This window comes from Monodon monoceros, unplaced genomic scaffold (genome assembly GCF_005190385.1).
Source record: "Monodon monoceros isolate NGI ecotype Baffin Bay Population unplaced genomic scaffold, NGI_Narwhal_1 Super_Scaffold_11, whole genome shotgun sequence".
Taxonomy (NCBI): domain Eukaryota; kingdom Metazoa; phylum Chordata; class Mammalia; order Artiodactyla; family Monodontidae; genus Monodon; species Monodon monoceros.
The window spans coordinates 114,918,577-114,944,228 of NW_021703767.1; the positions used below are offsets into that span (position 1 = coordinate 114,918,577).

Below are 25,652 nucleotides of genomic sequence, written 5' to 3' on the forward strand. Positions count from 1 at the left end.
TTGTAATCTAATGCTTTTACTTCAAGAATTATAACAAGGTACTTGATTAATGCTGAAAGGTAAAATGATAAGATATTGTATAGCTTCTACATTTATATTGTAGCAGCAAATGTTTGTGTACAACGTGGGACCCTCAGGCTAAATCTGATTGACAGATATATTTTCTTTGGCCCCCAAAGTGTTTATAGCTTTTGGGATTTGAGTACTCTGTGGTTCACTAATCCCCACCATTCTCTATTTTCTGATTCTTTAGGTCAAAAGAAATACAATGTGAGCCACATATGTAATTAAACATTTTCTAGTAGCCACATTAAAAAATAAAAAGGAACAGGTGACATTAATTTTGGTAATATATTTTATTTAACCCAATATACCCAAAATATTGTCATTTCAACATGTAATCAATATAACAATTATTGAGATATTTTACTTTTTTTTTCTTTTTTTTTTTTGGTACCAAGTCTTCAAAAGCCAGAGTATAGTTTGTTTCTAGCACATCTTAGTTGAAACTAGCCACACTTCAAGTGCTCAGTCACCACTTGGGGCAGGCCACTGAACTGGACAGCACAGCATATGTGCTTCCCTCATGTAAGTCACCTACCTAGCCCTTCTAGCAATGGTCCTGAAAATGTGGTCCCTGGAACAGCGGCGTCACCATCACCTGGGAATCCCTTGGGAATGCAAATCTTAGGCCTCACCGCAGACCTACTGAATTAGAAACCCTGTGGGTGAGGTCCCACAAAATTTTAATGAGCCCTCCAGGTGATTCTGATGCATGCTAACATTTAAAAACCACTGCCCTACTGGCATCTTCATTTGTAACCCTTGCTTATGTGCTCTGTGCCTGTCATGACTCATAGGCAAAACCAAATACAACAAACAACAAAAGTGCCATCAGCTAAAATGTTTTCATTTGGCCCCTTTGAGACATTAAAACCTGAAGAAATAGGGCAAATTCCTAAATGCAGCTTGAGAATTACACATTAAACTCTGTATTTCAGGATTGGAGTAGCTAAGGGGAGCCGAACAGGAGTCATCTAGTCAAATAACCCTTGCACCTACTCCTAGATGTCTGAAATTTCTTTAACTGGGGTGGGGTGGATGGTACCCACATCTATACCCCCATTAGAACCAAGATCTACCTGCAGGAGAAGACACGCTGACTCAGGTGAGAGCCAGAGTTAAGGTCATGGAAGAGCGTGGTGCTGGGAACCAAAGACCTGAATCAAGTACACGATTTACCTCTTACAAGCTATGAAGTTTTTAGCTTTTCACCAAACCTACGACTCATCTTATTCATCTGGAAAATAATGATAATGACGTTCATGATAATGATGAAGTGAAAAAATATCTGTCCAGTCTGGCTCACAATACCATTGTGAACATCAAATGAGATCATGTATGTGGAGATGCTATGAGATCCTGTAGCTTTAAGACTTTTGTTAGTGTTATTAAAATCCACTGTGGTGTAAATGACCAATTTTTCCCTTGCAAGCGAATATGGATAAGAAGGATTGGAAAACTGCGTGTGATTCTGGAAGGAGAAGAAGCTAAAGGACCAGAAAGGGGTGGAAAGGCTCAGAGAGGGGCTTGAAGGCACTGCTAATGAGCTTCTTGACCAGTTTTTCCAGCTCTAATCATGTTCTTGAATACCTATATAATTTTAAAATATAAATTACAGTGATACTACACCACTGATTTTAATAAAAAATAGTTTAGACCATTCTATCTCCCATTATTTACCTCTCCATTCATTTCTATGTGGGGCTACTTGTGTTCTCTAATTAATCACCCTGTGATAAGAGGCACGGATGCTGGGCCAATAAAAGGTAAACAACACTTTGCCAACTGAAAAATACGATGAGATACCGGTGACTGCTGCTTCCTGTGAAAACTTCATTAGCAATAAATGAGTTACCAGATGTCACCTATCAGATTTGAAATTAAAATATATTCCCAGTATTTGTGTGCAGTCTGAGCAGGACAAAAAAATGAACTGTTTCCAAGAGAGCTGCATAAGATGCTGCACCTCTTTGCCTTCGATTGTTTGTTTCTCCTCTAAACGTAGAATAAATGCATCCCTTGGCTTGTGCAGGGGAAATACAGCATTTCTGCATACAAGAGTTACGCAGTGAAGTGGCACATTACTCATACGGCAGCAGCTCTTTAAGGACAAGGTGAATGTTTTCAGACATTCTGTACCACACCAAGACCACCATCTCCTCTTGTTTTTAACTTTGGCATAGCAATTTCTGTCTTTTGTCACCTTCTCTTTCAGCAAGCAATTTCTGCTTTTATTACCAACAGTAAAACTGTTCAGCTCAGCAACTGTCAGTGTTGACTCCATTTTTCCCCCGTTAGTGCTTCCTTTTTTTCATGAGATATGAAACCTCTCCTCTTGTTCTTCTGGCTGGCTAAGCCGACTGCGTTCTGGTCCTCAAAGTCACAAGCCTCTGATCGGAAAGCAACTGTGGTTAAGGAGGAAATCCCACAGTAGGATATCGGACAGCACACTTTCACTTGAGCCAGCAGAAATTTCAAATGATAAGCCAGTGTGGTAGAAATATCTAACACTCTCTAGTTTTTATAAACAAGTTTTTTGGCAGAAGAAGGCCCATGTTCCTTTGCAATTTCAAAATCTCCACGGTTTTTTGGTTCCAGCTAAAGACCACGACTGTTCAAAACTGTTTATTTCTTTTCCTCCCTAGTTTATTTTTGTTCTTATCTCCTGTGAGATAGGTGAAACATAAATCAAATTAAGAGGGTGAACTTAATCACCCTCACTCCCAAGAAATATTTACACAGAATTTCTTTACACAAAGAAATTCCCCAAAGCACTTAAAAGCTTATTTCTGGGTCATTTACTACTCATCAGATGCTGGGGATGCAGGATCTACTGCCCTTTGACCTTCGCATAAAGGAAGCCAGAACATCTTTGAAATAATTAGCTACGTCAATGGGGAAAATGTCAATTTAAACTTTTTAGCTGCATAACTTCAGCACAAAGTTACACACAAGTGTTCAAATAAACTTATGGTTTTATACTCTTCTGTGCTTCAGCTGGTATCTGATTCACATGGGGGACTTATAATAATAGTGGCTTAATATTAACAATAGGAACATTTATGATTAATTGAATGCTTACTATATGCCAAGTATTGTGCTAATTGCTTTCATCTCTGTAAGAGCCCTGTTATGAACTGAATTGTGTCCCCCCAACCCCAAATTCATACATTGAAGCCTACATCCTCAATGTGACTATATTTGGAGATAGGGCCTTTAAAGAGGTAATTAAGGTTAAATGAGGTCTCAGGGTTGGGCCCCTAATCCAGTAAGATTGGTGTCCTTATTAAAGGAAGACACACCAGGAATGTGCTTGCACAGAGGGAAAAAACATGTGAAGACAGTGAGAAGGTGGCTGTCTTCGAGTGAAAAAGAAAGGTCTCACCAGACACTAACCCTGCTGGCAACTTGATCTTGAACTTCTAGCCTCCAGAACTGGGAGAAAATAAATTTCTATTGTTATTTTGTTATGGCAGTCCTAGCAAACTAATACAAGACCTATGAGGGAAGGCACCATCATTCCCACTCTTCAGATGAGGAAACTGAGGCTTAGAGAGCAGGTCCTTACATTTCTGACATTCTAAAGTTTCGAGGTTCAGTTCTTTTTTTTTTTTTTTTTTTTTTTGTAAGGTCATCTCTATATACTCTGGTTAAGTGCTTCTCTATCAGGTAATTTTGCCCTCCAGGGACATTTTGCAATGTCTGGAGACATTTTTGGTTCTGATAACAGGGGGAAAGGGAGGAGGGAGTGTTACTAGCATCTAGTGGGTAGAGACCAGAGATACTACTAATCATCTTACAAGGCACAGGATAGACCCCTGCAGCAAAGAATTATCTAGTCTAAGATGTCAGTGGTACTGATGTTGAGAAATCTTTCTGGTCTGGACTTTGTTTTTTTCCCCTTTCAATTCTTGATGACCTGTAGTTCTTATCTTTCGTGGAATAAGTTAACTATACAGTCTGTTTTATTGGTGGTATTATATTCATATCTTCCCAGGGAAACTATAGATCCCTCAAAAGATAAAATTCTGTCAGGTAGCCTTTAAATGTTCAAGGTCATGCTGAATACTTAGTAGGGGCTCTAAAATTGTGAGTTGACTAAATATCTGTTGTGTCAGATCATTCTAGAAATTATCCTCTCTAAGTATTTTCCAGAATTCTAGGATTCTGTACAAGAACAATGGAAGAGAGAATTTGAGCTTAGATTCATTATAAGGGCTTCTAAGGATTTGATGGCTCTTATAGTAACTCCAAGGTTGCCTCTGGAGGAAGGCAGCCACCAGGTCCGGAAGTCAAACCCTGCCCTCTGGTGGCGTCACTGCCATAGGCAACTGCTGTGTCAATCTGAGTCATTAGTGTCTAAACTGACTGTACAATATTTGAATGTAAATTCATCTTTGCATTCACATTAGGCTTTTTTTCTCTACACATTGAATGTAGCCTGTCATCAAGGCTCTAATGAGAATTAAACCAAGTAGAGAAAAGTAAGAGAGGGATAAGCATACCTAGTTAGAGAGGGATAAACATACCTAGTTACAAATGATAATCTCTCCAAGTTTGTCAACCAAAGAGTTTCAGTTACTTAGTTTGAGTCTCTGTTACTTGTCTCTTCTGCCCAACTGCTTTACTGATCCATAAGGGCAATGAGTAGTTGTTTTTGTAGCCGAAGAACATTTCTGAAAAAAAAAAAGGGTTTCTAAAGGACCAATATTAATAGAGTTCTATGACCAAAATTTTAATTGTTTATTGGTTCCTGTGGTATTTTTCCCTACAGATTTCTTACTGACTAGTTCTAGAAGAAAAGCACCATTGTGTTTGAAATACCAGCTAAATCTGAGGAAATTATACTTCCCCGAAACCATTGAGGACTCTGTTCTCTCACTAGGAAAACACTGCTGTACTTCTTATCACAGAATGCAGCCTTTTCTGTATACTGATGCCAAATGGGTAACATTTTAGTGGGACATTTGAAGTTGTGATATGCAACTCCATGGGAGACAAACAAGGTCATTCAGAAGGTCTTTTCAATGAGAAGATCAGAGCTTTCAGAAGACTCAGGCAGCCTTTCCTGGAAAATTGGGATAAAACTGAAATAAAGAAAAAGCCCATAAGGTTCAAAAATAAGCAACCAGATGGAAACGCTCAGAATTAGGAAGTTAAAAGATATGGTAAATGCTGATGCTGAATCTTAATATATAAAACCAACAGTGGTGAGTAAAAAAGCAACATCATTTAAGAAGTTGAAGAGTAGAAATCAGTTGATTGCAGGGTTTAACAGAGGGAAAAAAAAGACTGAGAACAAACAGTAGTCTGGAACTGGGGGGTGGAGGACTTGGTGGCTTTTTCTTTGCCATTCTAGAAATTGAGACCTTAGGCAAATCATTAAACCTTCACTGGACCTTGCTCTGACCAATGGGAATGAGATGATAAAGCCTCTACCTCGCCCTTGTAAGAATGTTGTAAGATTCTATGTTTAAAATAATTTCCTCAAAAGATAATTTATTATACTCATTCAGTGTGAACAGACTATATACCATAAAAACAAGTTTAATATATGGCTGAAGTGGAAAGCTAATCTATATATCAAGAGGTATATATTCAGTACTTAGAATTTTAAAAGGGAACATTAATTTAATTAACGTTAGCAGAGTCTGGTGGCTGGCAGGCATCATGGGAAACAAACCGTAAGCTTTGCAGTCACAAAGGTAAGGTCCTGGCTCAACCTCTGACTAATCTTGTAACTGGCTAATTTACTCATCCTCATTGAGCCTTAGTGTCCTCATCTTTTAAAACAGGACAAAAACTTGCTGTTAACATGAGGGTTAAATACAACATGGGGGAAAAAAGATTGCCATATATTAAACACTCAATAAATATCTATTTTTACTATCATTTTATATATTCTCAATATATATTCATATGTCCCCACCAAATACTAAGTGAATTACCACATAAATTTATATATGTGTATAAGTTGTCACATTATTACACATGGCTAAGAAACAGATTGGCATGATGTTAGAGCTCTGTCAATACAGTACAGTATGGTGATACAATTTGTTGTTAATCCCATAAAGCAATGTAAAGGATCCAGGAAGGATCCATTTTTAAAAGAAGTGAAAGTATGAACACCTAAAGTGTAGATGATTTTAAGAGTACTTTAAGCTGGAGGGGGGAAAATACCATACTATAAACCTTTGGTTGATGAAGCATACTTAAACTAATTAAATGGCAAAAATTTCCTTCAAAGCATAGGATTGAGAGAAAAAAATATCTTTGCCAACAGCCCCCCTAATATTCATATGTCTCTTCCTTGAATTATCTGACTTAACATGTGGTAATTGTTGTTTTTTAATATGACTTCATGAGATTCACTTTCTAATAATTATAAAACACTGTAATATTTCTGGTAATAACATTTTTTTGTTTTTGCGGTACTTGGGGCCTCTCCCTGTTGTGACCTCTCCCGTTGTGGAGCACAGGCTCCGGACGCGCAGGCTCAGCGGCCACGGCTCATGGGCCCAGCCGCTCCGCAGCATGTGGGATCTTCCTGGACCGGGGCACGAACCCGTGTCCCCTGCATCAGCAGGTGGACTCCCAACCACTGCACCACCAGGGAAGCCCCTGGTAATAACATTTTTGATGTTACTTTATTACTATATAAAATAATGGAAAAACAAATTAGGCTAAATATTTTTGTACTCAGAATACAGCAGGCAGATTTGTGCAGTTCATTAGAACTTTGTGAGAATAACATAATATGCTAATAATTTTGGATATGAAGAGGTTCTGATACAGAGAAAATATGTCTAGGAATCAGTCTGTTTCAGTAGGCATTGTTATATGCATGCCAACGATCCGCTTAAAAGCCATTCTCTAGATAAATAACATGCTTCATGTTACATCAACAAATTAAGATGTTCTCTTTACAGAAAAAGTCATTCTGTAACTATGGACTTTCGATTTAGGTTTGGAGTGTAGTTTTGTCTCAGTGTAGATCAGGAAGTCATAGAAATTTCTGCTATAGAAGAAATTTAGGGGTCATATTTATTGCTTTTCTTCTTGAGAGAACTACAGGAATATATATGTACGCCCTTAGAGACAAGAGGGGAGGCAGAGACAAGATGGTGGACAGGAAGGACTTGAGCCCACCTCTTCTCACGAAAACACCAAGATCACAAAAAACTGCTGAACAACCATTGACAAAAAAGACTGGAACCTACCAAAAAAGATATTCTACATCCAAAGACAAAGAAGAAGCCACAACGAGACTGTAGGAGGGGCACATTCGCGATACAATCAAATTCCATATCCGCTGGGTGGGTGACCTACAAACTATATGTATGCCCTTTGTCCCTGTAAACATACACAAGTACGATATTCTAAATGGGGTCTTGGTTGTCAGGCTACCCAAGCAAAGTCTGTTTTAACCTAGAATGTAGTTGAAATATTATTCTCTATAGTCTTTTGCTTTTATTGAGACAACTTGAGTCAGAGATTCATAACATTTTACTCCTGGAATGGCCCTAGATATTACATGCTTCAGGGTTCAAATATTCAAATACTTATAGGGGCTGGGAGCAACAGAGATGGGTGAAGTGGGTATGGTAGTGGACCATGGTGGTGGACACTTCCCCTTTCTCAGAGGAGGTGGGGATGGGGATTCTCAATTGTGCCAGTGGTGATCAGGGGAAGATACAGGCTGATTTTTTAAGATAAGCTGGAAATTTCAAATTTTACATGGAATATCCTATTTTGAAATATTTTCAACTAAAGCAAATGAGAAAAAATCAACACTGCGTGGAAGTAAACAGAACTCTTTTGCAGACCAAATTTGGTCCAAGGGCTGCCAATTTACAACTCAGGATCCAGGCCAACCACCTAATTTTACAATTAAGAAAACAGACTTCGGGCTCCCCTGGTGGCACAGTGGTTGAGAGTCCACCTGCCGATGCAGGGGACACGGGTTTGTGCCCCGGTCCGAGCGGCTGGGCCCATGAGCCATGGCCGCTGAGCCTGCGCGTCCAGAGCCTGTGCTCCGCAACGGGGGAGGCCACAACAATGAGAGGCCCGCGTATCACAAAAAAAAAAAAAAAAAAAAAAATAGAAAACAGACTTCAAGCCCCAGCAAGATGCTGCAAACCCCCATTCCAGTGTTTTTATAATACACTAAATACTTGAAGTGTGCTGTTGTTAGACATCCCCCATTCCATTTCCACATTCAACAATAATCCATGACCAAGGAGTAGCAGGTAGTGGGAAAACAAAGAGATATGATGGGATGAGGTATTACCCACCCCTGCTCTCATAAGACTAGCCTGGTGCAGTCTGAGAACTGTCTCAGAATGGCAGCCGGTACTGCACCTCCCCGCTTCTTTGATCTTGCTAGCAACTTACCTTTCCTTTTTCCTTTTTATATTTTGGTAAAGATACTGTTATGTTTTCTACAGCTGTTGTTGCATTTCACTAAAGTGATGTCTCCATGTGGGTGAATACAGCACACAATCTGTGATATTTGGTTCTTGCACATTATTTTAACATCTATTCAAAAAGTATCATCTAGTGCCCAAAAGACGATCAGTAGTGAAAGGGCCTGATGCCATTTCATAGAGCCACAATGACCACATGGCCCTGGTTATATAACTGGTGATGAGGTGAGATTTTAAAATATTTTCAGTAAGTGCTGAAAAATACTTATTCTTGAAAGCTTCATTGTCAAGTAAAGTGTTTCTAAAGTGAACTGTGATGCTCCAAGCATGAAATTATCTACATATTTGTGTTGCAAGGCTACGTTTGTGTTTTTGATACTTTTTTTCTAAATTCATTCACTGCAGGTTTAGGAACACATGCACACAAAATACATAGAGAGAATATATCTGCTGTTAAGTGGGTACATTGACTGAGGGAATTACACAGGATTAATACTGGATGCATATGGAGCATTTCTGATGAACAGTAGTATTTGGCTAGCATATACATTTCTTGGAATTCTAGCCCTAATAAAACTTCCTAGACAAGTAAATTGATTTTTTTAGCTTGGTTGGAAAAATAGTTTAATTCTCATGAGCATATTTTGAATTCTGTAAAAGGACAACATGTACATTTTGGTTAATTGCCTCATTGGCTGGAAGAACACAGTTCATGGTTTTATACATAGTGCCTTGGATGGGAAGGGTGGGAAGCTTCAGAAGTATCAATACTAACTTCCATTTTAATTGTATTTTGGGTGAAGAGAACAAATTTCATGCTGTTTCAACCTATAGAGTTTTCATGTGAGATGGAAAATCAAGATGGAACATGGTGGTCTGATAATGTAAACTTTCTTATAATTAGGAAGGTGCCATGTTGAGGACTGCTAGTAGCTACTCTACTGAGGAGTCCATGCCAGAGTGGAGTGTCAGTCCATGGACAGTGGTGCCATCTGCTCCACGAGCCAGAGAAGGGCCTCGGGGGTGGGGGAGTCAAAGTGGGTTGGGAAAGGGCCCATGTGGAGCCCTTCGGGAAGTCTGTTGTCTTCAGCTGCTAAACCCCTCTTAAAAGGAAGTATTCATCCGGGAATTTCAGTATTAAGCAAGTAGTAAGTAGGAGGCCACTGGGATCAAACTCATGATCCAGGGAAGAATATGGTGGGGGCAGTGGAAGGAACATGGTCATAATGTCTGAAGTCTTGGTTTGAGTTTTCAGCTCCAGAAATTCTATTTCAGACATTTGAGTATTGTCCATGTCTCTTCAATATGTTCAGACTTTCCCCTAGCTTCTTGAACATATGGAATTCTATCATCTGTGTCATTACTAGGTCTGTTTCTATTAATTGATTTCTTTTCTTATTATGGATTTTATTTTCCTGCTTCTTTGCATGCCTGGTAATTTTTGAATGGATGCTAAGCACTGTGAACTTCACCTTGTTGGATACTGAATGTTTTTGTATTCCTATATAAATTCTCCAGCTTTGTTCTGGGAAGCAGTTACATTACATACAAACGGTTTGATTCCTTCAGATCTGGCTTTTAAGCTTTGTTAGGTGGGGCCAGAGAAGCATTTAGTCTAATTTTTTCCTATTCTTGAGGCAAAACCCTTGTGAATATGCTACCTGATGTCCCATGAATTATGAGTTTTACCCCTCAGGCTCGTGGGAACAACAACTATTTTCTGGCTCCGCTTGATCTCTGCCGAGTGTGCCCTCTAATCCTTCTGGGTGATTACTCACTCACATGCACTGAAACACAGGGGGGACCTTTCAGACTTCCACGCTCTTTCTTTGTAAAGCTCTCTAGCATCTGGTACTCTGCTCTGTGATCTCTAGCTCCTTGCGTCTCTGGACCCCAGCTCCGTCTCCACAGCTCAGGGAGACCTGGGAGCTCCTTCTGGATTATCCTTTCTGAGCCCTGGCTTGGAGCTTTCTCCAGGCAGTGTGATCTGGGGCTCACTTCATTTGTCTCCTGTCCCTCAGAGACTACTGTCCTTTGTTGCCTGGTGTCCACTGTCTTGAAAATCATTGTTTCTCATATATATATATATATATATATATACACACATATTCATATATATTCATATTCATATATATATTCATATATATTCATATATATATATAATATTTTAGTAGTTGTTTTTGGTGAGACAGTAAATCTCTCTCACTCCATCTTGGCTGGAAGTAGAAGTCTCTGGGTTTGAGTTTGACCTACATCTTGTGTGCTATTTAATTTTGGAAGAATTACTTAGCTTCCTCCTCTTCTTTGTCTATTTATGAAATAGGGATAATAATATAATGATTAGGCAATGGGGTCATATAGAACATGTTATAGTCTATAAGATTAGGCAAAGGAGGGACTTTCTTGGTGGTCCAGTGGCTAAGACTCTGCGCTCCCAGTGCAGGGGACCTGGGCTCTATCCCTGGTCAGGGAACTAGACCCCACATGCTGCAGCCAAGAGTTCACATGCGGCAACTAAAGATCCCATGTGCCACAATGAAGATCCCGTGTGCTGCAACTAAGACCCAGAGCAGCCAAATAAATAGATAAATATTAAAAAAAAAAATTAGGCAGAGGAGCAACCATACGTTGAGAGTGGACTTTAAAAAAAGACCTGCATGGGGTGCAGAAATCTCCCTCGCAGAAATCGCCCGAGCTCTTTTCTCTTGCCCAAACAGGGATACTTGCCTTATTTTTTTGCCCTCATACCAACTAATGACCCTGCCCTTTACCTTGTAGACCTGCTGATGAAGGGTCTATAAGCCAAAGGCCACTTGTCTCCTCTCAGAACCCATGGGGCAAAAAACAAGTTTATCTGAAACATTTTGCCAAAGCTACACCGCCACACAACTGTAGTACCTCAACAGAGTCTATGTGACTTGTGGTTAAAAAAATCGATTTTTTTTCTTATTTACACCATAATTTAAAATAGTCATGTTCGCCAAACTCCTGTGAAGCAGAATGCATAATACTATTAATTGAGAACATCTGTGCACAATTATAAACAGAACTCATTCAGCTTATAGTTAGTACTTTAACATTTGAAAAGAAAGTGTTATTTTTTTAAGGGAAAGATATCTTTCTTCTGCCATATTAAAATTCCAACTTAGTAAGTAGTAACATTGAGTGAAAAAATAATAAAATCTATGGCTTTTTTTTATTACATGTTTATTTAGGCCAAACCAGTGTGAGGCGGCTAGATGAATTACTTTTATACTGTTAAGTACTATACATAGTTAATTATTTCATCTAAGCCGTGTCTGAGCCAGATCTGTGAATTACTGTTCATGCAGGGCAATGATGATAATTTATGTACTCCCTCCATGCTACAGCCTGTTAATATACTATTTTTGATTTGAAACTGGATGTTAAAAGTTTGCAGGAGGCTTTTCAAGACTACCCCATGACATAAGTTCTAAAATTATGGATTTCAAAATTAAGCTTGATAACATGCCATGATAGGAACTTATTTGGATGATGGATTTTGTCCGAGAAATGTTTTTCCCGTATTTTACTCTGATCTGTTGACTCTTAAGGGTTTCAGCTTGTGCTTTTTATTCTGCCTGATTTTACGATGTGGATGTTACCTTGGGCCCTTAGTAGTTTTTCAGCATGCACAAAACCCGATCTCAGGCACTCTCCCAGTATGGCTAATCAGGTATTTAATTGTGGTTACAAATGCCTAATTACTTCAAGTGCTAGAGAGGTGCTCACAACCACCATGAACTCACCAAACTAAACAGATGACACTGAATCCATTCTTAAAATGCAAGGTCAACTTTACAATACTTGAATAACAGGTTCCCAGAGATTTTTGTACATAGTCAAGTGAAAGAGAACTTTAAAAGTTATATAAAGTCAAAAATTAAATTTTGAGATGCCATTGAAGTAAAAAAGAAGAGAAAGATGAAGAAATCAGTGAAACACAAAGTGTAATAAAAAATTAGAGATGTTAGAGCGTCTCCTCGCTCCTCCCGGCTGTGGTCCTGGATGCCAGCGTTAGCATCACCTGGGAGCTTTCTAGTAAAGCCATCTCAGGCCCCATTCCACACCTACTGAGTCGGAATCTGAATGTCAACAAGATTCTCCAGGTAGTTTGTGTAGCTATTCATGTTTGAGAAGCGCTGGTCTAGAGAGACATTTAATAATCACCGAAGCTTGTGCACGGATCCAATAGTTTGCACCTCATAGAGATGGAGAAACACCCCAGACACTGAGCCCCAGTCCAGTGGAGTGTGGCTGTCCCCATGGAGAGAACCTGGGAAAGGACAGGCAAGCAGTGGCTGTGTGAGATTCTCTTGCATTTTCACGGGGAGTTGGAGTTTAGAGTTTAGAGGAAGAAGAGTCTCATGGAGGCAAAACTGTGTGCCAAGGAAAATAAAATCTATTTTTACATAACGCAGATATCTGCCAGCTCCATTCATATAACAAGTGAATTGGACATTAATCTTTCAGAGGAAAACCAATACAGATCCAGACTTCTCGCTGGGACTTTGATGGGAGGGGTCCTTGCTTGTCTTGGGAGAATTGAGAGCATCTAAAAGGATGGGAAGTGCTCCATCTTCCCTTGCTGCACAGTACTACCTTTTTTTGATTTGTATGAACTATGTGAATTTTGCATTGTAATTGTAACTAGCAACAGTTTTGCCTCTTTAAAATGCAAGCACCTGGGCTTCCCTGGTGGCGCAGTGGTTGAGAGTCCGCCTGCCGATGCAGGGGACCGGGTTTGCCCCGGTCCGGGAAGATCCCACATGCCACGGAGCGGCTGGGCCCGTGAGCCATGGCTGCTGAGCCTGCGCATCCGGAGCCTGTGCTCTGCAACGGGCGAGGCCCGCGTACCGCAGAAATAAAAAAAAAAAAAAAAAAAAAAAACGCAAGCACCTGATGCACAATTTCCTCTTCTTGCAGAGGCTTTCAAACTGTTCAACCACTAGAGGTCTGTATTACCTATTTAAAAAAATCATACCCAACTGGTTGAGACTTTCAGCTCTCAATTTCAACACCTATTTCTATGTTTTAAGATTTAAAATCTTTTAAAAACATAACACCAGGGAATAAAAATCACAGCACTTTAGGAAATGAAGGAGAAAAGCTAATAGGCACCCTTTCATTCAGAAGGGTACCAAGTCTTCCCTGCACTGTCTAGGAGACAGTACACCTTCACACTCAGAAACCCAGAAATCAACAGCCAGTTACAAGTCCAGGGAACAAATTTATCTTCTGTAAAGTAGTTTTTCCTCCAACATATTTTAAGATCTCTGTGTTTTAACTTTAATTCTTAAAGCATTTATTTTCCTATTGCAACAAAAGAAAGGTTAAAGCAGTGTAATTCGGTTTAGTTCTTAAAACACCAATCTGACTACTTTTATGAAGGTTTTTAAGTAAGAATTTCTTGTTGATCCAAGATTAGACTAAAACCTAATGTTCTTTCAGGCTTAATTTATAAGGCTTTGCTGCAACTTTATAAACAAATGCATGAGCCTTGGCTTGCCTGATTAAAGCTGTAATAGTGGCGATGATTGCCAGTGGTAGCGACTGCAAGTTGCGTCTCCCACATTTTCACTGGGTTCCACGTTTGCCGGGGATTTTTCACTAGCATAGTGCGTTGGGGTCTGCCTTCTGCCAGCAGCAGCAAAGGCTCTGAGCCTTCCAGAAATGGAAAAAATGAGGTGTCCCATTTACTGCATACCTGATTAATAGTGATGAAACCTTTCCATAGCATTATAGAGCAGGCCTCCTAAAACACCGCACACTCATATATTCACATACTTAAATGAAATTGTTGAAAATACTAGAGGTAAAAAACGGTAATTTACTGAGTATGTATTGCACCAGGGGTTTGGGATTTAGATGCTGGATTTTCATAGATTCTAATTACCCCCGAGTTTGGAGTAAGTGTCTACATTTGTTGCCAGGCAAGGTGTAAAGCTAAGTGGCTCCCTTCTTTTAAAAGGCATTATTGCATAATGTTCCTGGTCTGTAACGCCTCCAGAAGCATAAGCAGGTCTAGTGTGGCTTCTCTCTCAGTCTGTCACTTTATTAAAACACAACAATTTGCAAATGTTATTTAGCAGATCAGCTGAGTTCATTTCAAAGGCTAATATTTAACAGAAGGGAAAATAACCCATCCCAATCCTTTAAAAAAGTGTTTTCTATGTGTTCTCAGGGAGACTGCCTAGTGTTTTATATAGATCTCAAAGCTAGGATTCAAGGATAATTTTAGTAATGTCTTACACCGCTTGCCTATATAATCCAAATGATCAGTTCTACAGCAGAAGGAAACGAATTCACAGTGCAATAATTTGTGTTGCAGACCACATTATTTAAAGTAGTTAAGTTTTTCATTTCCTGTTGCATTTCTGCATATGGCTGGTGGCATATGAATTAATTTTCTCACTGAAATGTGACAGGAAAATACCTGCTTTACCCAATCCTGAACATTACTTTCAGAGCTCCTGACTCTTCTACTGTTATTCAAGATGATGCTAGCTTATACTTGCATCCAACATCAGTATAAACCTATAATTAAACATTAGCACAGTGTTTGCTTGTATACATATACGTAAAAAAAATGCTGCTAGTGTAGCAGTTAATTGAAAAAAAGGAAGATCTCAGGCTTTGAAGAATTTGATGGGTGACATCTGGGAGAGAAATGAGAACTAGGGCTTTGGAGTCAGTCCAAAATTCCAGTTCTTGCCCTGGTATTGGTTAGCAAGATGGGCCCCTTAGACTCACTGTCTGTGAAAAAATGAAGCCAATAAGAAAACCTAGCTTGCAGTTTTGTTTTGTTTTGTTTTTGTGAATTAAGAAAATGGAGATAAAGTGACTAACCCAGTGCCTGACCAACTAAGTGTCCAATTAATAGATGTTAACTATTACATTCTCTTTGTGTCTGCATTTTAAAAAATAGCAATATAATACAATGGCAGTAGTCCTAGTTACTTTTTTTTTGCAGGTTTACTGAGGTATACTTTATTTTATTTATTTTTCCACATAAAAACACTTTATTACCATATTAAATAACAAGTTTATTTTTTAAATCCTAGTTACTTTTAAGTGTTGTTGTGAGAAGGTGATAAGATCAAGTGTATGAAACTACCAGGCTCTGGTTGCTTCCCAAACTGGTCTCCCAAAGTTTTCACCCATGAAACTAGACTGCAAGTTGGGAGAGTTTTAAGGATGATTCATTCCTGGATTTTTTATTTTTTATTTTTTTTTGAGTGAGAAGATTGTACCATTTCAATTACTTGCTCAGGTTGATGACTTAAATTTGTGACTCTACTAGATTAAGAAGATATAACATTGCCCTGAATAAGAGTCAACTAGAGACAAACTATTTTCAGGGCAGTTAAAAAAATGAAGTTTAAGAATCTGTTCAACCTCAGGGAATTTAAAGAAAAAACATGATGCTTAAAATGCTGTTTTCAACCCTTTTATTACCTTATCCTTAGCGATTGACGAAAGTTTGTTTTCCCTAAAATGCTGTCTAGTATCTCCTTTCAGGAGAAAAATCTGGGGGAGAGGGATTTGAACGAAGCTGTGACTAACTAGCTTTTTATTAGGGACAGAATACTTATTAAATTACAGGCATTATTTTAACTCAACTTGTCTTCCTAATACTATTGGGGTTTAGAATGAAAATTGTGGTATTTTGAAACAAGCACTGAGGAGAACGAAGACCAGCTACTGACATACAACTAAAAGATTTTACTCAGAGGAGAAGGAATAGACTTTGACAGTTTGGCCTTTATGCAGCCATTTCCAAGGACACACTAGAGTTTCAAAAGAGATACATGCTTCCTGAAATCACAGGCCCTGGCCTGGACAGAAGTCCATGTCAATTCAAACCAACTTTCATGCTTTTGCATGAGAAAAGGAAATTTCCTCATTTAAAGTTACGTGTTGTATGTTCTCAGAATGTTCTAGTTCTTTTGCAGGGCTGATTTTATGAGATGTCAATGATAAGAGGGGTCCTGGGAAATACATTCCTGTATAGTTGTATATAAATAACTATTTGTACCATTAACTAGCCCTGGGACCTGGAATTGTACCAGAAGAAGTTCTTTTGGGGTTATATTTCAGTTTAGAGAGCCAGTCACATATTACCAGTTAAGGACTGAATCCTTTTCCTTTCTGTCAACTCAGCACAACCCCGTTTCCAGAAGCCTCCTTCTATCACTACCACTTTGGAAATCAAATCAGCATTTCTACTTCTAAGTGCATACCATATAACTCTCCACATGTGCAGGAGAAATGTATGAAAATGTTTTACTGTAGCACTGTGAACCAGCCACTGAGTATTGTTTTTCTAGAATAAAGGAAATTGCATTTTTTCCTCGTTCTGTTCATGATCACTACTCATTTCTTCGGTTAGAAGTCTGTAACCGAGGCCTGAAAGGCAGCTGGCCTATTTGGGGGAAGCATGACATCACAGTTGATTGTCTTTTCCTTGGCCCCATCTGCTGGAAATAGTAACTAAGTCCTTTGCCTAAGCTGGTAGGAGAGGAGCTGTCGAAAATCAAATTAGCAGGAGAGAAACTATTAGTCTTCATTTTCTTGTTTACAACCTGCAAATACAGATTGTTAAATATGCCTGTTCTCTAATTCTCATTAGGAAATCTTGAAGAATAGCAGGACAGGAAAAAGGCATGGGATTATGAGAAAACACTACCACTAAAAAAAAATACAAAGTCAGAATTGTTCCTTCTCATTCAGACTATCTTATATATTTAGAGGTGGCTGAATTTGAAATTTTCCATTAAATAATTTTATTTCAGATTTATGTGGATGGATGCCACATATACAATCCCAAATGTATCTTTTTATTTAGAATTTTCCTTTTGTTGGACTTGAAGATAAAATAATTTAAATGGAATAACCAGTATATGAAGTCATTTTGCATTCAGTGGTAGCCCCAGGAATTATTAAGTTCATCAGTGCATTTGTGTCAGGAGGCAAAGCTTTCACTAAAAATAATCTAATGGCAATGTCATGCACCACTAACTCTGTTACAGGGAGCTTTATTTTCAGGCCCAGAGACATGGGATTACAGGTCAGTGATAAGCAAAGTGTTTTTGGGGTATACCAAAGGTGCCAAACAAGTCATTTGGTTGTCCAGGAGGAACTGACATCAAATGCAGGTTTTTAGTGATTAGAGTTCTAGACGTAGCCCCTGACCATGATGGCTACTGAACCAGTCATTGGGGATTGAATCATGGACCTGACTTCTTTTTAAAATCTCTTGTGTGAAAATATTTCACTATATTTCAAAGCATTTTCAAAAACCATTTCAGTTTAAAAATTTCATTTGTTCCCCTCTTCTAGCATCCATTCTAAATATGTCTCTAGTCTACCTGTCAGTTTATACCCTTCAATACTGGCTTTTTGGATACTGGCCTATTCGCTGTGCCTCAAATATGCCAGTATAGTGCTGCCTCAGGGCCTTTGCATTTGCTCTGCTCTCTCCATACAGCCATCTTCCTCCAGATGTCCACATAGTTCCTTCCTTCTTACTAAGCAGGCTTTCCCTAAACTCCCTTTACAAACTGCACCCTTCTCCCTCACTGCTTCCACATTCTATTTCCATTATTCATGCCATCCAACATATACACTTTACTTGTTTTTCTGTCTACATGCACTAGAATGTAAGTTCTATGAGGGTAGGGATTTTTGTCTGCTTTGCTCACACTTTGTCCTTAATGCTGAAAATAGTGACTGGCATGTAGGTGTCCAATAAAAATACTTATTGAGTGAATAACAGCAGAATCTGTTGCAAACTGCAGCCCTAAATAGGAATACCTTGTGTTTAATATAAATTTCATTCAGAAGACTTTTTTACTGTCATGACATTTCTTTGATATTCTTATTTTAGAGTCAGAAGAAAGGAACTTTAGAGTTACCCCACACCTGTTCAATAATAAACTTCTAGGTCACAATAGTTGCAAACTGAAATGCCATCAGGATTTAGGCAGTTAGATAAATGTGTGAAGTGCCATTAAGGAGTGACAAATAGTTGAGTTCATGTGCTCTTCTACTTAAAGACATTCAGATTTGAAAAACAAATGTAAACATAACCCTGTCGGAAGAAAACCTGTCTACCTGTGGTTTCAAAGGCCCACTTTGGCTGTTAGTTTGTGGTCAGTAGGACCATGAAGACATTTTCTAAGTCATGCTGCTTTTTCTACCCCTTTCCAACTATAAACTCAGGCTTGGGTATGTGCCTAATTCCACATCAGGACAGGAATATTCAACTGATCAAATCTAATTACATTTGCTTCCCAACTAAATTGTATATCACCTTCTCCTCTTGTGAGGGAAACGGCCCCTCTTGGGTCCTTGGGATCTGATTATTGCAAACCTAATTGATTTGCAGCATTTCATTAATAAAGTTAACTAAAACTAATTATACATATTGAATAAGAGTTTCCTGTGAAATGAATTATTCTATTTAGCTTAAGGGTTCTTTTTTTTTTTTTTTGCGGTATGTGGGCCTCTCACTGTTGTGGCCTCTCCCGTTGCAGAGCACAGGCTCCGGACGCGCAGGCTCAGCAGCCATGGCTCACGGGCCAGCCGCTCTGTGGCATGTGGGATCTTCCCGGACCGGGGCACGAACCCTTGTCCCTCGCATCAGCAGGCGGACTCTCAACCACTGCACCACCAGGGAAGCCCCAAGGGTTCTTAATTGTTAGAATAAATTGCTGAGAAGGATTGCAGCATTACTTTCTCTTGATATATATATATATATATATATATATATATATATATATATATATGTCAACCAATATGGATTGATGGATGTTTACACCATAGAAACTGATAAAAGAAAAAAAATTAAATATGAAGGTTAAAGATACCAAAACATACTCCTAAGAAGAGCAAAATCACAAAATAGATTACACATAGATCTCTTCATTTTAAGATGTCAAATTAGATCTGTTACATTTGTCATATAAAGGAAACTGAAGTCAATTTTTAAATTTATTGACATTTATTATTTTATTCATAGTAAATTTTTCCTTCACTTAATTGGTTCATATTGTATTTCTCACTCTTTAATTCAGATGCTATGTGTCTAGTTCATTGATCTAGTTAAATCAACATTCTAGCAGAAATCCAGAGGGGCCTATACTAACTACTTCAAATGCCCCAAACCAAGCAGATGCATTGTGGGCCAGTACTTCTCACAGGGCCATTTCCAACATTCCCTATTTGTTCAGCTGTGTATAGATAAATATGTTCTATGTAAAATGAAGATGAGCATTCATTAATGGTTTAGAGTTGAATAAAATATGGCTGGGCCATTAGTGTTACAGAATAAACTTCTATATCACATAAGAAGCTATGGTCATCAATGACTCAAATTTGCATTGCTTTCACACTGCCAAAGCAGGTTGGATTTCCTTCTCTGCATTGTTCAGGAAGATACTGAGTTGTTTTATCCTCCTGCTCTGCACAATGACCGCACTGGAGGGACCAAGAGGCAGCAAAATGCCCATCGTGTTCTTGCTCTTTGGCCTGGAGCATCACTGAGGAGTCAGGGTTCAGACTCTAGGTCAAAAGACAGCCTTACCCACTGCTTGGTTTTATCTACAGTGGCTTTGTTTGCTTTTTATGGTGGCCCATGCTGTGTGCAGAAGTATTTTGGCTTCGCCTGGATAAGAGGAGAAGGAAGCCTGCTCCTGATTGGATTTTGGACTTGCGGTATGACATTGCTCCTGTTGTCTCACGGATGCCCAGGGAGAGTCCAGTATTTTGTTCCAAATCTGGAAAGATGCCAAAGACCTAGTTCCAGATAACTGGTTACCTTCTGCCAGGTCTGCACTGTACTATTACATTTCTGAGATATCTTAGATCTTCCTAGAATTAAAAAAAATGACTCCTATATATCCAAATCATCTCAAGAGTCTTAAAAGGAATGACTAGCTAGTTGAAGGGAGAGGAGGACAGCACTTTTGGTACTAGTGAAAAGTTCTTCCTGCCGGCAAAACAGAACCTCTAAATTTAGAGGCTAATTCTCTGAGCTCTTTTAATTGTTAAAAGTATTAATAGTTGTATGTTGAGCATATCTATCTATATTATTTAAACCTAGGAACAATGTTACTGTAGATAAACTGTGTGAACAATAGGTTACTTGGAGTAAACCTGTTATTCTATAAAGAAAGCTATTTTTTGGTTTATTGAAGAAAAAAAAAAGCTCCACAAGTGGCTAACCTTTACTTTGCCTTTTTTTCATTGGTAAGACTCAGATTCATATTTAACAGTTCCAAACTGGGTCCAAACTTCTATTATTTATGCTTTCACTGAAAAATGATACTATTAAATCTGTAAAGGGAATATTGGCTGGATATTTATATGCCTTTTTCACAGCTAGTTATATAGCTATCTCAAATCCTTGATACTTCAATAACTCAAAGATAAATTTGTTTTAAATTTCTTGCCTTGTGTAATGTACAACCGTTAGTCCAGGAACCAAATTTAATTGAATTACTAGGTATAAGTGACTGGAAAGTAATTGAGACTGATGTTAAATAACAGGATCGTATTAGTGGAAAAATCGTGACTAAGAAGTTTAAGAATACACTGTAAAAGGGGGTGATTATATTAATTAAAATGATAAACAAAATATTGTTATCTGGGATACATACAATTTTGAAATCAAAATACTACACATTTCCATAAAAAAAGATAAAAAGAAATAAATGATCTAATAGTTATTTTGCTTGGCTCTCCAACTGCTGAAAAAATGTAAGTCAACTTTAGTTTAAAGTCAGTATCATTGAGACACATCTATCATTGTAGGAAAAATAAAATCTTACAGAATATCAACAATAAAGAAAAAATATTGGCCTTAAAAATGATCCTACATCTTTTCTAGTTTTTTCTTACTTGGAGATGTCAATGATTCAGGTAAAAAAGCCAACAACCATGTATTAGCTCAACATAATTGTGTGTACCACTTTTCACAATTTTTAAGGAAATGAAAACCTCTAACTTTAGAAGAGTACATAAAATATTTAAATAAATATTTAAGTAAAACATTTAATTCCACATATTTTAACAGGCAAATAAATAGGAAAAAGGAAAAGGGGCTTGTGAGAACTAACTATACACCAGATAACCTACAACTGAGAAAACTGGAATTTAAAAAATATTTTAAAATTTCCAAATAAGTATAAAAGAGCACAAAACTTTCTTGCCAAGTAGCAGTGGAAGTCCACTGCATTATTAATAGCTTGTTTATGATAGTATTGTCTAATAGAACTTTCCATAGTGATAGAAATGTTCTATATCTGTGCCATTCAATACAGTAGCCACTAACTACATGTGTCTATTGAGAACTTGAAATGTGGCTAGTACAACTGAGGAACTCGGTTTTTAATTTCATTTGTTGTAATTAATTTAAATAGCCACATGGGGCAAATGGTTACCAAAGATTTTAAGCTACTGAACATGTTCTTTATTCTATGTCCGAACCAGGTTTTCCCATTTTTCATAAGTAGATTTCAACCTAAGTATTTTTCGTTCAATAAAACAAGCTCTGAAATGCTGTTTACACATTACTGGTTTAAATCAATAAGAGATCAAAGTTCTATAGTTGTAAGTTGGTGAAAGTTTTAAAGTGACAATACAAAGTTCAGAAGGCCCTTGGAAAACACTTTTTGTATTTCAATATAGTGACCATGGATTGGGATGGGGCCTCGAAGATTCTTTCACAGGAAACCAAAGGCAAAGTTGCTAGTTAGTGGCAGAATTGGTATGGCATTAGTTCTTTAACAACAAAAAAAAAGTCTTAGAATTAAGTATGTTTTGCTCATTCATTTGAACCTTAAAGGTTTGAAAAAGTTTAAAATTTTACACAATGTTTTTGTTCAGTGTTTTCTTATTTGTAAGCAAAATGTCACAGTTATTTGGAAAATTTTGCTACAAATATGGGAATGTTAATCAGAAACCGAGGGGCTTCCAAAATACAGGAGAAGAGAGGATGGTCTAAGAATCATTTCCAGTAGGAGCCCCCCGTATTGCTGTCCCGATTCTTCTGCCCTAAGGCTGATGGGGTGTTACAGACAAAGAGTTCCTTCTGATCCGTACTCTTAGGATGCAAAAGAAAGCTTCCAGTCTTGGTGTCTTCCTAACTGATTCAATAGATTTTAATGTACGTTTTCCAGAGCTGGATTTTTGCTGAAAACATGCACAGCTAAGCTTCTTAGGTTTAACTACACCTCACAAAAAAACCCCTAAAGATTTCCAGTGTCAGAACTCTGTAGAATGTTACTATTTTTGTCTCCAAGATTAAAGCGGTCCTAAATAGTTTCCTAACACCACTGTGGAGTACCTTCCAGCAAGTGTTTCCTACTTGTCAATCAAAAAGGCTAGTCGCCTCTAACATATGTAACCCACCACCTATCTTATCTACCTTCTACTCTGATAAAATGCAATCACAACATATTCAGAATGGGACAAGCTACTCTTTTCATTCTCCTTGGAGGAACTAGGGAGTGTCTCCCCTGTTAGTTTGGGAAGCTGAGGGCTTGTTCTTTGAGCTGGATGTACGTCAGGAGAAAAAAGTCCTGCTAGCCGGGTAAATCCAGGAGTCTTTTTATGAAAAATATCATTCAGGCCTATGTGATAGGAGTTGGACCAACAGAGCAGTCTCTAGCTGCCCTCTGAGGTTCTGAGTGTAATGCCCTGCCGTGTGACTCCACAGGACTCACATCTACCAGAGGGCTAACCTGCATGGGAATTAAAGGGTACCTCTATATCCAATTTCAGAGCCCCTTTTCCTATATCTTACTGGAGTAAGGGAGACTTTTGTAAGAATGAGACTCTGAGACATTCGGGTTTTCTGAAGGTGAGCAGGTAGTTTCAAGGTTTATGGTGTTTAGACATATGCCCGCCTCTAGAAGTGAGTGCTGGGGCATCACAGAGCCCCGATTCCCCATTTGGTGGCCGATGAGAGAGCACAGTCATTTCCCTCCTGGCCCTACTAAAGCCCTACGTAGCATGGAACGCACTGCTCAGAGCGATCGCCTATGACCATGAGGAGATCCTCGCCAAGGGTTTGCACATCTCTCACATGGTTTATCATCAATACATGAATATCTTGGTAATTCTGAGACTGTTTATATTGAAAATCATATTAATATATATGTTCTTAAGCTGTATATTGGAAGGGATGGGGTAAGACTGGAACTTCATTCTTTTCTGCCTCCTCTGTTTCTGTCACCTGACAATGGCATATGTGGCTTTTTGTGCTGCCTTCACTGTTGACACGTTAGAGAAAACTACTGACAGACACAGCATTATAGGTGTAAGACATTTATCTGGATGCAGACCTTCTGGGATGGCTTCAGTGACTTATTCAGATAAAACCTCAGCCATTTTAGACCAATTTAACATGTATCAAATCTGGAAAGAAAAAAAGATTAATGAGATTCACTGAATATGGTCAGATTTTAATTTTCTAATTTATAAAATAAGCATTAACACTACATCTTAAGAAAGTTTTTGAAGGTAATGAAGCCATCTGGTTGACATCAAGAACATATTCTTCCTTATATAGACTTGGGCTCTGCTGAGTGGCTGACCTGGTCCTGTTCCTGCTTATAGTCGACATCTTCCCTCACACCCTTTTACATGAATGCTAGAGAAGGAGAAAAAGACTGTTTCTGGGTCAAAAACAGTGCAATCTTCTAAGGCATTTCTGTAGACATAACTACTAAATATAAGAAATATCCTAATAGATTAGATTTTTACTTGTGAATTTATATTTAGACTTTGCTATGATTCTAGAGCTTATACAAGTGTTATTGTACCATAATTTTGAAAAAGAATCTTTTAAAAAGATGTTTTCAGTTTTAATCTTTCATTGCAGTAATAGATGCATGTGATATAAGTGACAACTTACAGAAACATATAAAACAAAAGTACACGTCTCTTAACTCTGTCTCTCCAGATCCACTTCCCAGAGATACTTACTACTAATAGTTTCTTATGTACCCCTCTAGGACTTTAAAAAATGTATATACATGCATATAAATGTGTATATCCATGTTTTTTCATTTTATACATTATATGTTCTGTGCCTTGCTTCCTTTTTTTTTAAAACTTAATAATATGCTAGCAGAACTTTCTACATCAGTATACATAAATCTAACTCATTCATTTTAATAGCTATATAGTATTCCATTCATTGCACTGAAATATGATAATTTATTTAACAAGCCCCTATTATGGGCTGTAAGGTTGTTTTTTTTTTTCCCAATTTCCCTTTTTGGATGCTTAAAAAAAAGCCCAATGATCATATTTATACATATGCATTTTTGTACTTATATGATTATATCAGTAGAATAAGTTCCAAATATAGTTGTTGATGCAAATTGTTTATACACTCTAAGTTTTTGAAAGATACTTACAAAATGTCCTCTATAAAGGTTACATGAATTTATGATACCAAAAATCTGGCTTGTATCAAATCTTAAATTTTTTTCTGTCTGATAAGTGAAAAGTATATATTTGTTTTGGTTTGCATTTTTTTAGTTATGAATGAGGTTGAGCTTCTTTTTGTTTTCTTATTGTTTGTAGTCATTTTTCTACTAGTTTGCCCAGTCTTGGCCTTTGCTCATTTTTCCATTGGGTTGTTCATTGTTTCTCATTTTAAAGAGCTCATGTTGAAAATGGGCGTTTTACATGTAATGTGTGGCAAATAGCTTTCCCAAGTTCTTGTTTATCTTTTGACTTTGTTTATGGTGCTTTTTAATATACAACCATTTCAATTCTATTTAATGTAGCCAAATTCATCAATATTTTTCATTATAGATTTGGGGACTTTTTTAAGCAGGAATTTTTTAAAGCTAAAGAGTTATTCAAGAAGACTGTGTAGAGGTTGCTTTTTTTTTTTTTAAAACAACAATGTACACCAGCTTTACTATCACATTGTGATAACAGGAGATATAGGAGAATTTTGGCATTAAAAGTATCTATTTTTATCCCAATTTTTTGGTGATTTTGTTGTTATAGCAAAGATTTTCCCATTAGATGATTCTTCCTATAAAATACCACTCTGGTGTAAAATCTGTGGATTCTTGTAAGGCTCTAGTGTACCTTAGGGACAAAAAAAAAAAC

The 25,652-nt window shown here is 37.8% G+C and overlaps 1 protein-coding gene across 2 annotated transcripts in view; it reads right to left on the bottom strand.

Annotated features, from left to right (window-relative positions):
* The window catches only part of AGTR1 (angiotensin II receptor type 1), a 44,812-nt gene that overhangs the window by 11,509 nt on the left and 7,651 nt on the right, over positions 1-25,652 (bottom strand). Inside the window, exon 2 of one of the 2 annotated variants that reach the window (XM_029215245.1) lies at positions 4,593-4,739. The exons of the other annotated variant lie outside the window; for it this stretch is intronic. The gene's annotated coding sequence lies outside the window, so the exon portion shown is untranslated. The remainder of the gene's footprint in view (positions 1-4,592; positions 4,740-25,652) is intronic. 2 annotated transcript variants of the gene reach the window in all.